This window comes from Schistocerca serialis, chromosome 9, assembly GCF_023864345.2.
Source record: "Schistocerca serialis cubense isolate TAMUIC-IGC-003099 chromosome 9, iqSchSeri2.2, whole genome shotgun sequence".
Classification (NCBI taxonomy): domain Eukaryota; kingdom Metazoa; phylum Arthropoda; class Insecta; order Orthoptera; family Acrididae; genus Schistocerca; species Schistocerca serialis.
In genome coordinates this window covers 411,952,046-411,962,590 of record NC_064646.1, presented here as the reverse complement: position 1 = coordinate 411,962,590, position 10,545 = coordinate 411,952,046, and the positions used below count along the sequence as shown (strand labels likewise).

At 39.5% G+C, this 10,545-nt stretch overlaps 1 long non-coding RNA gene across 1 annotated transcript in view; it reads left to right on the top strand.

The window, feature by feature from the left end:
• Window positions 1-5,409: 5,409 nt before the first annotated feature.
• The window catches only part of LOC126419870 (uncharacterized), a 291,394-nt gene continuing 286,258 nt past the window's right edge, over window positions 5,410-10,545 (top strand). The window contains exon 1 of the long non-coding RNA XR_007576014.1: window positions 5,410-5,601. This is a non-coding gene — a long non-coding RNA (uncharacterized LOC126419870). The remainder of the gene's footprint in view (window positions 5,602-10,545) is intronic.

The window sequence follows — 10,545 nt, the reverse complement described above, 5'->3', positions numbered from 1 at the left end:
TGATCAGAAGGAATCAAACAGTGATCACTCAGCAGAGCAGATTTGAGGTTGTTGAAAGCAGCATCACAATCTGAAGACCAAACAAAAAGAATGTTCTTAAACCGAAGGCACTGCATTTGGTATAAACCAAACATAATATGTGAATCTGCCTAACACAGACTGAAGTTCTTTCAAGTTCCTGGGTGTTGGCAAGTCCCTAATCGGATGGAGATGTGATGGTGAGGGGTGGATACCCTGTCCGTTAATCATATGCCCTAAATACCGAATCTCAGTTTGAAAATATTTGTACTTGTCTCTGTTACACTTGAATCCTGCCTGCAAAAGTACAGTAAATAAAGCCCCAAATTCTGCAGATGTTTGTCAGGGGTGTGACCTGATACCACAATATCATCCATATAATTGGAACAACCAACACACAACTGCTGCAAGCAAGACTGAAAAATAGCAGGAGCCGAAGCACAACTGAATGGAAGGTGGAGAAACTTGAACAATCCAAGGTGGGTGTTGATCATAAAATATCGCCACGACTGTTCGTTGAGTGGAATTTGAAAGTATGCATCCCGCAAGTCAATCTTGAAAAATAATATACTCGCACCAAGCTTAACAAAAATGTCTTCAGGATGTGATAAGGGAAATGTAGCTCCCACTATCTGGGGATTGACTGTAGACAACGTCAGCACAAATACTGAGACGACCATTTGGTTTTTTCACACACACTATAGACAAAGCCCATTGCAAAGCAGAAACAGGTCCAATGACACCACTGTCTTGCAAACGCTGAAGTTCAGCAGCCACGGCGTCGCACTGTGCATGTGGTACCAGGTGTGCGCGCCGGAAAAAAGCCATGGCATTGTCTCTAACTACAATATGCGCTGCAAAGTCCTTGGCATAACCAAGGCCCTCAGAAAAGAGTTCAGCAAAATCATCCCATAATGTGGCCACACTGTCTGCATGGCCACAAGCATTGTCGCAAAGTACATTGTCCTGAACTGCGAGGTCAAAATGTTCAAATGCGTCCATGCCAAAAATGTTCGGAGCATAACTAGAGTGGAGCACAGTTACCGTCATCACACTATACATGGCTTGCAAACTATACACGCCTAGCATTGAAATTTCCTGTCCAGGAAATGCAGTCAGCATGGAATGCGAACATCGAAGTGGGGACAAACCAAGCATGTCATAAGTTGATCTGTTGAGTAAAGAAACAGACTCACAAATGTCCAACTGCACACGAACAGAATTTCCACAAATGTTCAAAGTCACAAAAAGTTTATTCGCATTGCGCTGAATGCAAGAGGAAGCGTCTGGCAAAGCTTATTCATGCACACTACAAGCTGTAAAAGCATGTGAAGCAGAAGGCCTTGAAGAAATGGCATTAATGTCCATAGGCTGATGATGGGAACTATGATCATGGCAGTTTCCATTGTGGTGACCCCCACTCGAGTCACGCCAATGTGAAACAGTCTGAGAATTAGAGTGCCTCTTACTACACACAGCTTGCACATGTCCTTTAATACTGTGCATGACAGGATGGGCAACTGTCCCGTGGTTGGGCATGAAAGCAATTCGGAGAAGATTTCAGTTGCTTAGTGGGTGCCTGGTTGAAAAATTGTTTACTTGCATGCGAGCGGTGCGGCGTAGCTCCGTGTGCTTGGGCAGGGCTGGAGGACACGTGTTGTGCCTCGCTAACAGTACACACACCCAAGGTCACGTCGAATGTGGAAGTAGCCATACATAATGTATCTTGTCTGTCTAGCAAGTGTACTACTCACAGCAAAGACGGGTTTTTAAATCTTAGGAGTTGTTTGTGGATGCAGTTATCCACCACATTCTGCGTTGTAGCATCTCGAATCATGATATCCACATAGGAGATTCCACAGGAGCAATTAAAGTCACAATCAGATGTTAGGTCAGCTAACCACAAATTATATGACTGAGTAGGACCATGCAGGAGACAGAAAAATTTGTAGCATGCAGCCACCACATTTACACTGTCACAGAAGTGGGAGTTTAAAGCTGCTATCACTTTGGCAAAAGTTTTATTTTCTGAGCAGGTGGTGGGAAACAATTTTATGAGCACAGGGTATAACACAACTCTGACATTAGCAATGAAAAAGGCAAGCTGCTCTGTACCTGGTATGTTGTATGCGGTGAACTGAGCCTCAAGCTGGGCAGTGTATTCTGGCCAGCATTCAGAGTCCAGATTGAAGGCACGGAATGGTAGCACAGTATGCGTCATCTGTGGCACAGGCGGGGCATCAGAGATGCCGAGGCAGCTGCAATTCGTAGTGTGACAAGTCTATTCTCATCAGCAAGCAGTGGTGTCATTTGCTGAGCCTGAAACCGTACAATATCGAACAGTGAAGCCTGTTCCTGTTGTGAAGCCATCGTTGACACAAAATGATTTCTTAGAGGGAATGGTGGGAGTGCACATGCACTCAGTCACACGGAGACAGCACAAAAAAGATAAAGCAGTACCAAACAAAAACATAGGTAAAAGGAGAAAAAAGAAACGATCCCATCCTCTTCGCCAATTTTTTGTATACCGCCTGGATAGGCAGTGTGTGAGTCTACTCCTGTGAACTGCTTCTGTAATATAGGCTGAGAGTGAAGGAGCAAGTAGGAGCAGGAGAGGTGAAGCACTTTGGTACTGCATGTAACTTTAGCACTTTTAATAGAGTCAAAAACACAAGTAAATATTGAATTCATACATAACTTTGGACAGAATGAGCACATAGGTGTGAAGACATCTAATCCTGTGAAGTTAGGATGACTGTTTTGCATAATCTCAAAACTAACAAATACTTGTTGCTGTCCAGACTCTAACTGAACATAACTAATACAAAGCCTCAATAGCAAACTAGCCCACTCGGTAGCAGAAGCGATATTTCCAGGCTGTCTGTTCTTGATGAAAAACAGCCAGAAATCAAGACAGCCCTCGCTGAGCACCACAGCGTCGGCCAGAGTGCGCTGTTGTCGGCATAGTTAGTCTCCCCTCGTAGTGCCAACTTACGAGAGCGTACACTTACGTTGTGGCATCGTAACTATCCACGCCACGTTACATAACATCCAAAACATTGAGAATATGTGTAGTACAATACCACACTAATTTCATCATCAGTATTCTAAAACTACAGAGGTACTGTTCAGTTTTGTAGACAAACATATATATTGAGGTAATAGAAATTTTGAAGCAAATGTGATTTATTTTACAACTATTTTTCCTTAAATTCTTGCTGACTTTTTTAAAAATTTTATATGGCTCACAGTCCAGCTGAAATCTCTTTAAATCTACACATCATTGTGCACTCTGTCCACTCATTTTGAAGTCCCAGAGTTTGGCTGTGGTACTGCTGTCAGTGTTGTCAGTTGCACTTTTTCTCAGCACATACATATATGGAGAAATACATAAAACATCCTGTTTTAGTAAAGCAATACAGCTTACTTCTAAGCCTTTACGAAATGATTAAAATCCAATTATGTATCAAATACAAGATTTCAGTTGTATATAAAAGCTTTTTACAAAATAATGAAGAAAAACTAAACTCTGTCTAAATATGTTGTGGAAGACCCAACACTACCAACCAACCACACCACTCATAAGACTGATGACACAACTTTAAACACAGCACCCATTCTACCTCATCAGGGTTCCCTCTCCTTCCTTTCCTCATATTTCTCTTCACCCCTTTTTTCCTTTTCCACCCTCCTTTACCTAACCCACCCCCTCTTCCACCTGCACATTTTAGCCTCAACGATACCGCCATCTCCTCCCCACCCCTTCTCATTTCCCAACAACCACTCCTATCTCATCGATACCACGCACATGTCTTTCATCCTTATGCCACTGTGCTCCTGTCCTCCTCCATGCCCAACCTCTTCCTCTTCACCAATCGCCTGTTCCACCAATCCTGTGAAGGGCACCATAGTGTGAAGGACAAGATATTTCAAAACATTGTGGAAGCTGTTCTTCAAGTCTCTTTCATTTAAACTAAAAATTACTGGTTTTATTAAACTTTACTCATTGTTTTTGGAAATTACGGTTTTATTATGATCGTTTCTGTCAGAACACCCACATTTACTTCATATACAGTAATTGGCCAATTATCAGAACATATTTTCATTCTGTGCATGATTACATGAAACTGCTAGTACCAAAGATATAAATAGGAAATTTTCAACATCATAGAAAATAAACTATGTAGTAGTATTTAGTTTACATTAATATTTCATTCAGTTTATTATGTAAAGTGCCATAAATTACACATACAGTACCAAACATTACCTAGACACACATAGATATTTTACCATATTGTAATCATATTTCCCTTTATGTAGTTGACTTTATTATTTGCTTATGCCTGTGTTTTCATTAATTACTTTTCCTAAGAAACCTTGTCAACTGAAAGAGTGTATTGGCAAACACAAAATAGTATGAAGACTGGATAATGTTACAGATCCTCATTGTCTCTATCGCATACAATATAACTCATATTTACCATATTTTGTCACTTTATTTATGTCACAGCATTTTGTTGATTCCTTACTCCGTTGCCATTGATACATTGCTACATCATCATATAATCATTTAATGATAAAAATCCATGCTGTGTTCCTTTTTTACAAAACTGACTATACAAAATCACATGCTTCTCATTGTCCTAGTTTAGGTAACACTTTTATTTCATCCCAAAATTATTTATTCTAGCATGAATGGCAAGGTACTGATATATAGCTATGAACACTGACATATTGTGATAAACTGATTTTATTTCTGTCAGAACAATAGTAAATTTACTGTTGCAGCTTCTGCAGTAGCCACCAGAAAGATCGCGGGAGGCGCACATCGGCACGGCGCGTCACGGACGGTAGTTGCCGCAAATAGAGTCCCGTCCACCAGAGGGCATACGAGAATTTGGCCGCGACCTCTGCCAGCGGAACAACAAGAACAACTCAGGCAGCACGGGCCGGGCCCAGTGAGTTCACATCGGGAATGCCTATGAGACAGTCTACTCAGAAGTGCGACGGAAAACGTGAACCGTGTTACTACAGAATTGGGGCGTGTCGATGTGCGCCTCCCGTGATCTTTCTGGTGGCTACTGCAACTGCTATATTATTTGCTGATTGCACACTCAACTTCAGACAGTAAAATCAAAGATATCTTGCCATTATTTTCCCAAATCTCATCAATATTACTAATCGCCCAAACATATATAAGACAATTTTGCATCACATTTTTTCTGAAATAACTTTTAAACATCATTTGCTTCCATCTTCTGATATCTTATTTGTATACTCACGATTTAGAAATTCTGTCATGTAATGTAGGCTGTATACAGTGCTTATAATTGTGTTATTCAACAAATGACTAAGCATCCTTCAGGACAGATACTTATACAGTGGTAAAGAAGTAGAAGATGGATGACCAAAACTGAGAGAGAATTCTAGGACAGAAAAGATGTAGATGTTGGATAACCATCCTGGAACAGAACCGTAGGACAAGAAAGATGTAGATGATGGGTGACCAAGCTGGGACAGAATGCCAAGACAGGAAAGATGTAGAAATGAGTGGACCAGGAAGCAAAGAATCATTACACCAAGGTAGGGAAGGATTACTACAACATAGTTTATTCACTAATCTACAGTAAACCCCTATTTAATTACTTAATCATTGTCCAAAGAGTTTTCAATTTGGCAGCTGACACCACTTTACGTGGGGTCAACAATGATGATATGTGCAAGGTTGGAGTCCCTTGCAGCACAGAACTATAAATTGTGTTACCTCTACCTGAAAATGTGACATCTTGTTACTGGTGAAGAGACAATAAACATTTCATGTCTCTTTGTAGTCACAAGAAAATAGTGAAAGGTATCAGGTTCGAATCCCTGGCACACAAAAATCATTTGTATTGTCATTTCAGGTTCCAGTATCATGCTATTGGTGAACATACTTAATATCTGACACCTGATCAATTCGTATAGGTACTGAGTTTTACTCCTTGTCCATCACCACAACTTCACTTCATGGGGTTACGCACTTGTGTGTTGCACTTTATTACATACCTTCTGGGGTTATTTCTCAGGCCCAGTGAAAGCGTCATGTGGTTGCCGGTTGAGTGTGAAATGTATTGTCATTTATCTCCAAGTCTGGACATTTAGCCTCGTAAACCAATACTGGTGAACACTTCAATAGTGTATGCATCTTAATTGCCTAGTCGAGTCTCAATCAGACATGCAAGCTTTGTTTGGTTAACAGTGGGTTCAAATTCGTATCACGAATGACAACTCATGTCATTTAAAGAGGAGGATAAGACTTCTGAAGTGTCACATATTCTAATGAAGTTTAATTTAAAAACGTTAGGGACTGTCTCATCTATAATAACTTGTTTTCTCTCACCATACAGTGAAGATGCTGAGTCGAAGATAGGCATGACAAAAGGACTGTCACAATATAAGCTTTTGGCCAACAAGGCGCTTGTCGAAAACAGATAACACACATACACACACACACACACACACACACACACACACACACACACACACACACACACACACACACACAAAAATGCAACTCTCACAGACGTGACTACAGCCTCTGGCAGCTGAAGCCACACATATTGTTACGTTCCACCATGGATTTTCTATTGTTTGATACTTGTTTTCTAATATTTATTGTCTTGTGGTATTATTTGTGGTATTATTTTACATCTGGACTGACTGCCGTAATGAGCAGTGGTATCCAGTGGTCTCTTGTGGTAGTTGCTGTGTATAGTCAGGTGGCTAAACCCCACAGGATTTCAGCATTCAGAGGAGCTGCAACATAGCTGTGTTACATTGGTTGTATTCAGCAGTGGCCCACTATTTTTGCTGTCAAGTGTACATCATGTTAAGTGCAGCTTTAAATGTCAACACATCACACCACCATGGTTTGCAAAGGTCAGGTTACATGCGGAACATGTGGTTCAGCTGCCCATGAATGATGTCCTAAATGAATACCCCACACATGTGTGTAAATTACCATTCATTTTGGAGGAAGCAAAGTGGTAATCCAAGAAGAGCACAGAATCCAGGAGATAAAGTTTACCAATGCTTCTCTTACTTTGAAGTGAAGAAGACATAGGGCCACACAGCCACCTACTTCAGTGAAGTTATTCATCTCAAAACTATACCAGCCTGTACAAAAGACTTGTAGTGGCAACCAGACACTAACAGCTGAACAGAGCCAAACCTACACTTATATATGTACCCTTGAACTTTCCACTTACAACTGGAGCAATGGTGGCTGCAGGACATATTGTTGGGAAGAATAATACACCTTCATGTCAGAGAGAAACAGAAAAAAAAATCTGTTAAAACAGCCTTACCAATGTCCCAAAACTTGAACCTGAGGATGAAAAACAACAGGCTAGAAAAATCAGGTCCAAAACCATCAGTCCATGCGATCTTCATCCTATCTGATGAATCAGATGATGACCATGTTATAGGTGGTATCAATGTTGATGTCTGCCTTGGAGATCAGCAAGTTCCTCTCACCCTACCTTGTTGCAGACTCCCCACCAAGGAGGAATAACAATGGGAAAACAGCAGAAAAACCTCACTTCTAAGGCGGCTTTCATACTACAATGGATAATCAACTGGCTTTGGGCACATGTGGTGGGTCTATGACTATTAAATCAGGGAAGATCAAAGTGTGTAATTTTTCAGCAGATACATTTTAAGCTATATGACACCCTTGGACTACATGGTTGTGGCTACCACAAAAAAATATGTCCTTATGACAGAGAAGGCTGAAGAAGGAGTGACTATTCTCATAAACAACACAGCCCTAAACAGAAGGTGGAGCATTCAATGCAGCAGTGCATTAGTGTCGTTCATTCTTCTTTATCTTTCTGTGTGCTCTCCATCCCACATGCCCACTGCTCAGTGGAAAATGGTTGATGACTTTTACTGGTGATCACTTCTTGATCTAGATTCACCTTCCACACAGAGTGGTGCCCAGAATAAAACTGGCATTACCGGTGCTCCGTAAGGCAAACACGAAAGGGGTACAGTTTACAAAAGTCACCCAGAACTAGATTTCTGGATGACATTTCTAAACTGTACCCCTTTCCATTAATCTCTCCAGTCCTTTCCCTTCACTCCTCTTTCTTCCCCTTCAACTCTTCTGCCAGAAGGAGGAGCCACTGGCTCCAAAAGCTTGATAAATTGACTGACCTAGAAAGCTATGCACAATGGGCCAAAATCATGCAAAGCAAAATCCCTGTGGTTATTAGTGTCAGTGAGGTGTTGTTTTAGGTTAGCAAAAGATTCAGGCAACCTGTTGTGAAGGAACTTACTAGTATTCCACAATATTGTAGAATATTACATTGGTGTCACATGTGTCTTCATTCATAATGTATAAAATATTCTACCAAGAACTCTCAGAACAGTCCATCAATGCAAATGTTTAACAATGCATAGAAAAATAATGTTAGCTCCCTTCATCAGGACATTAGAGGACTGAGTAATAAGGTAAAAAGGATCTTCATCTCCTTCATAAAGTTAGTGAGAGCTGAGTTTTGTGCCTATCTGAACACTAAATGACATCACAGTTAAAGCAGTTATATATAAAGGTTGCACTCTGGCGTCTTACTTATGTAGAACTAATGTGCATGAAGGTTAAGGTTCTACATAATTATATAAACACAGAACACAAGTGCAAAAACATTGAAATAAGTAGATTCTATAGAAATCAACATGTAGAAGTGAGTGCTTGTTCAATAATACTGAATAATAGTTCAGCCTTAATTGTAACTGTATACAGATTTGTACTGGGCAATTTTGATCTGTTTGTGGGGCATATGGATTCCTTATCATGCTATCTATGAGACAACAAGAAGCAGTTAACAGTCTGTGGTTATTTCAATGTGCATTTTGTGAATATAGAAAAAGACATCTGGACACCTTATTTGGTATTCATAGTTTGATATGTTGTTGTTGTTGTTGTTGTGGTCTTCAGTCCTGAGACTGGTTTGATGCAGCTCTCCATGCTACTCTATCCTGTGCAAGTTTCTTCATCTCCCAGTACCTACTGCAACCTACATCGTTCTGAATCTGCTTAGTGTATTCATCTCTTGGCCTGGAAATGTCTTAGAATTTAAAACCTGGTTCTTAAATCTCTGTCTTACCATTATATAATCTATCTGATACCTTTTAGCATCTCCAGGATTCTTCCATGTATACAACCTTCTTTTATGATCCTTGAACCAAATGCTAGCTATGACAGTTTGATGCTGTCATTTTGGAAATTTTATTATTGATATCATCACAGTTTGATATCAATAATTAAATTTCCAAAATGACAGCATAAAGACAGTAGAATAATGTTCAATAATTGATCATGTTTTCTTTGATGAAGCTCAAAGCTAGAAAATAACTGTACACTCTATGATCATGATGCACAGTTAGTTAAGATATACATGGTAGTGGCTTACCGTTTATTCTCCTCAGTGTAAATCAGTTAGAATATTTAATGATTCTGAGACAACAAATTTTAAGAATAGTTTACAACACATGACCTGGGAAAAAATTTATAGTGAATTAAATGGTGAAATAAAATTTAATTTATTCCATGATAAAGTCATATTGTTGTTTGAAAACAGCTTTCCTCATAAAATAATCAAAAAGGACATTAAACATCCAAGTAAAGAAACATGGATCACTATCTGGTTTAAAGCATAATGTGAAAGGCAAAGAGAAGTGTATCTGTTGGCAAGAACAGGTAAAGATCCTGCAGTAGTTGCATACTCCAGAAATGACTCAAAATGACTAAGAGAGTCATTTGAAAACCAATAAATGTTCACCTTACATCAAAAATCATTGCAACAATAGACATAATCCATATTGAATGTAGTCCTATATGGAACGTAGTGAAATGAGGGACAGGACAGCATCATTGTTGATTCAAATGGAGGGGCTATACATGATCAGTCCTAGGTAGCAGGTATGTTTTTAATCTACGTATGTTTGCAGATGGGGATATTCAGCTGGAAAATAATTGTTAAAATTCATCGTGGACCTTCATCTGCACACTTTGCTTCACTACTAGTTTCGGTCAAATAAACGTTATGGAGCATAAGCTGCCATAAACAGCTGGAAAGTTATGCCCTAATAGGAGTAATTTGCTCTTTTGAGCCCACCATAGTAGTGAAACAATTTCTTTTCAATAATGGCTGTGTACAATAGTTTTCATGGAGAAGCAAAGCTCACAACAGCAACTAACACACTGACCGATGTACATTATACTACATAACATCACAGGTTGGCATTTTGCATGACCTGTCTAAGCTGTTTGATTGTGTAAATCACAATATCCTCCTAGATAAAATGAGGTTTTGTAGAACTGGCAGTAACAGTCAACTGATGAATAAAAAGTTCCAACACCAAGAAATAATAACTGTTGAGTAATGAAATTTCAGGAACACATTTTTTCTAGATAACATATTTAAGTGATTAATGTTGAAAAATCACTGGTTAATGTAAACATGAGAAAAACCATTGCAAATG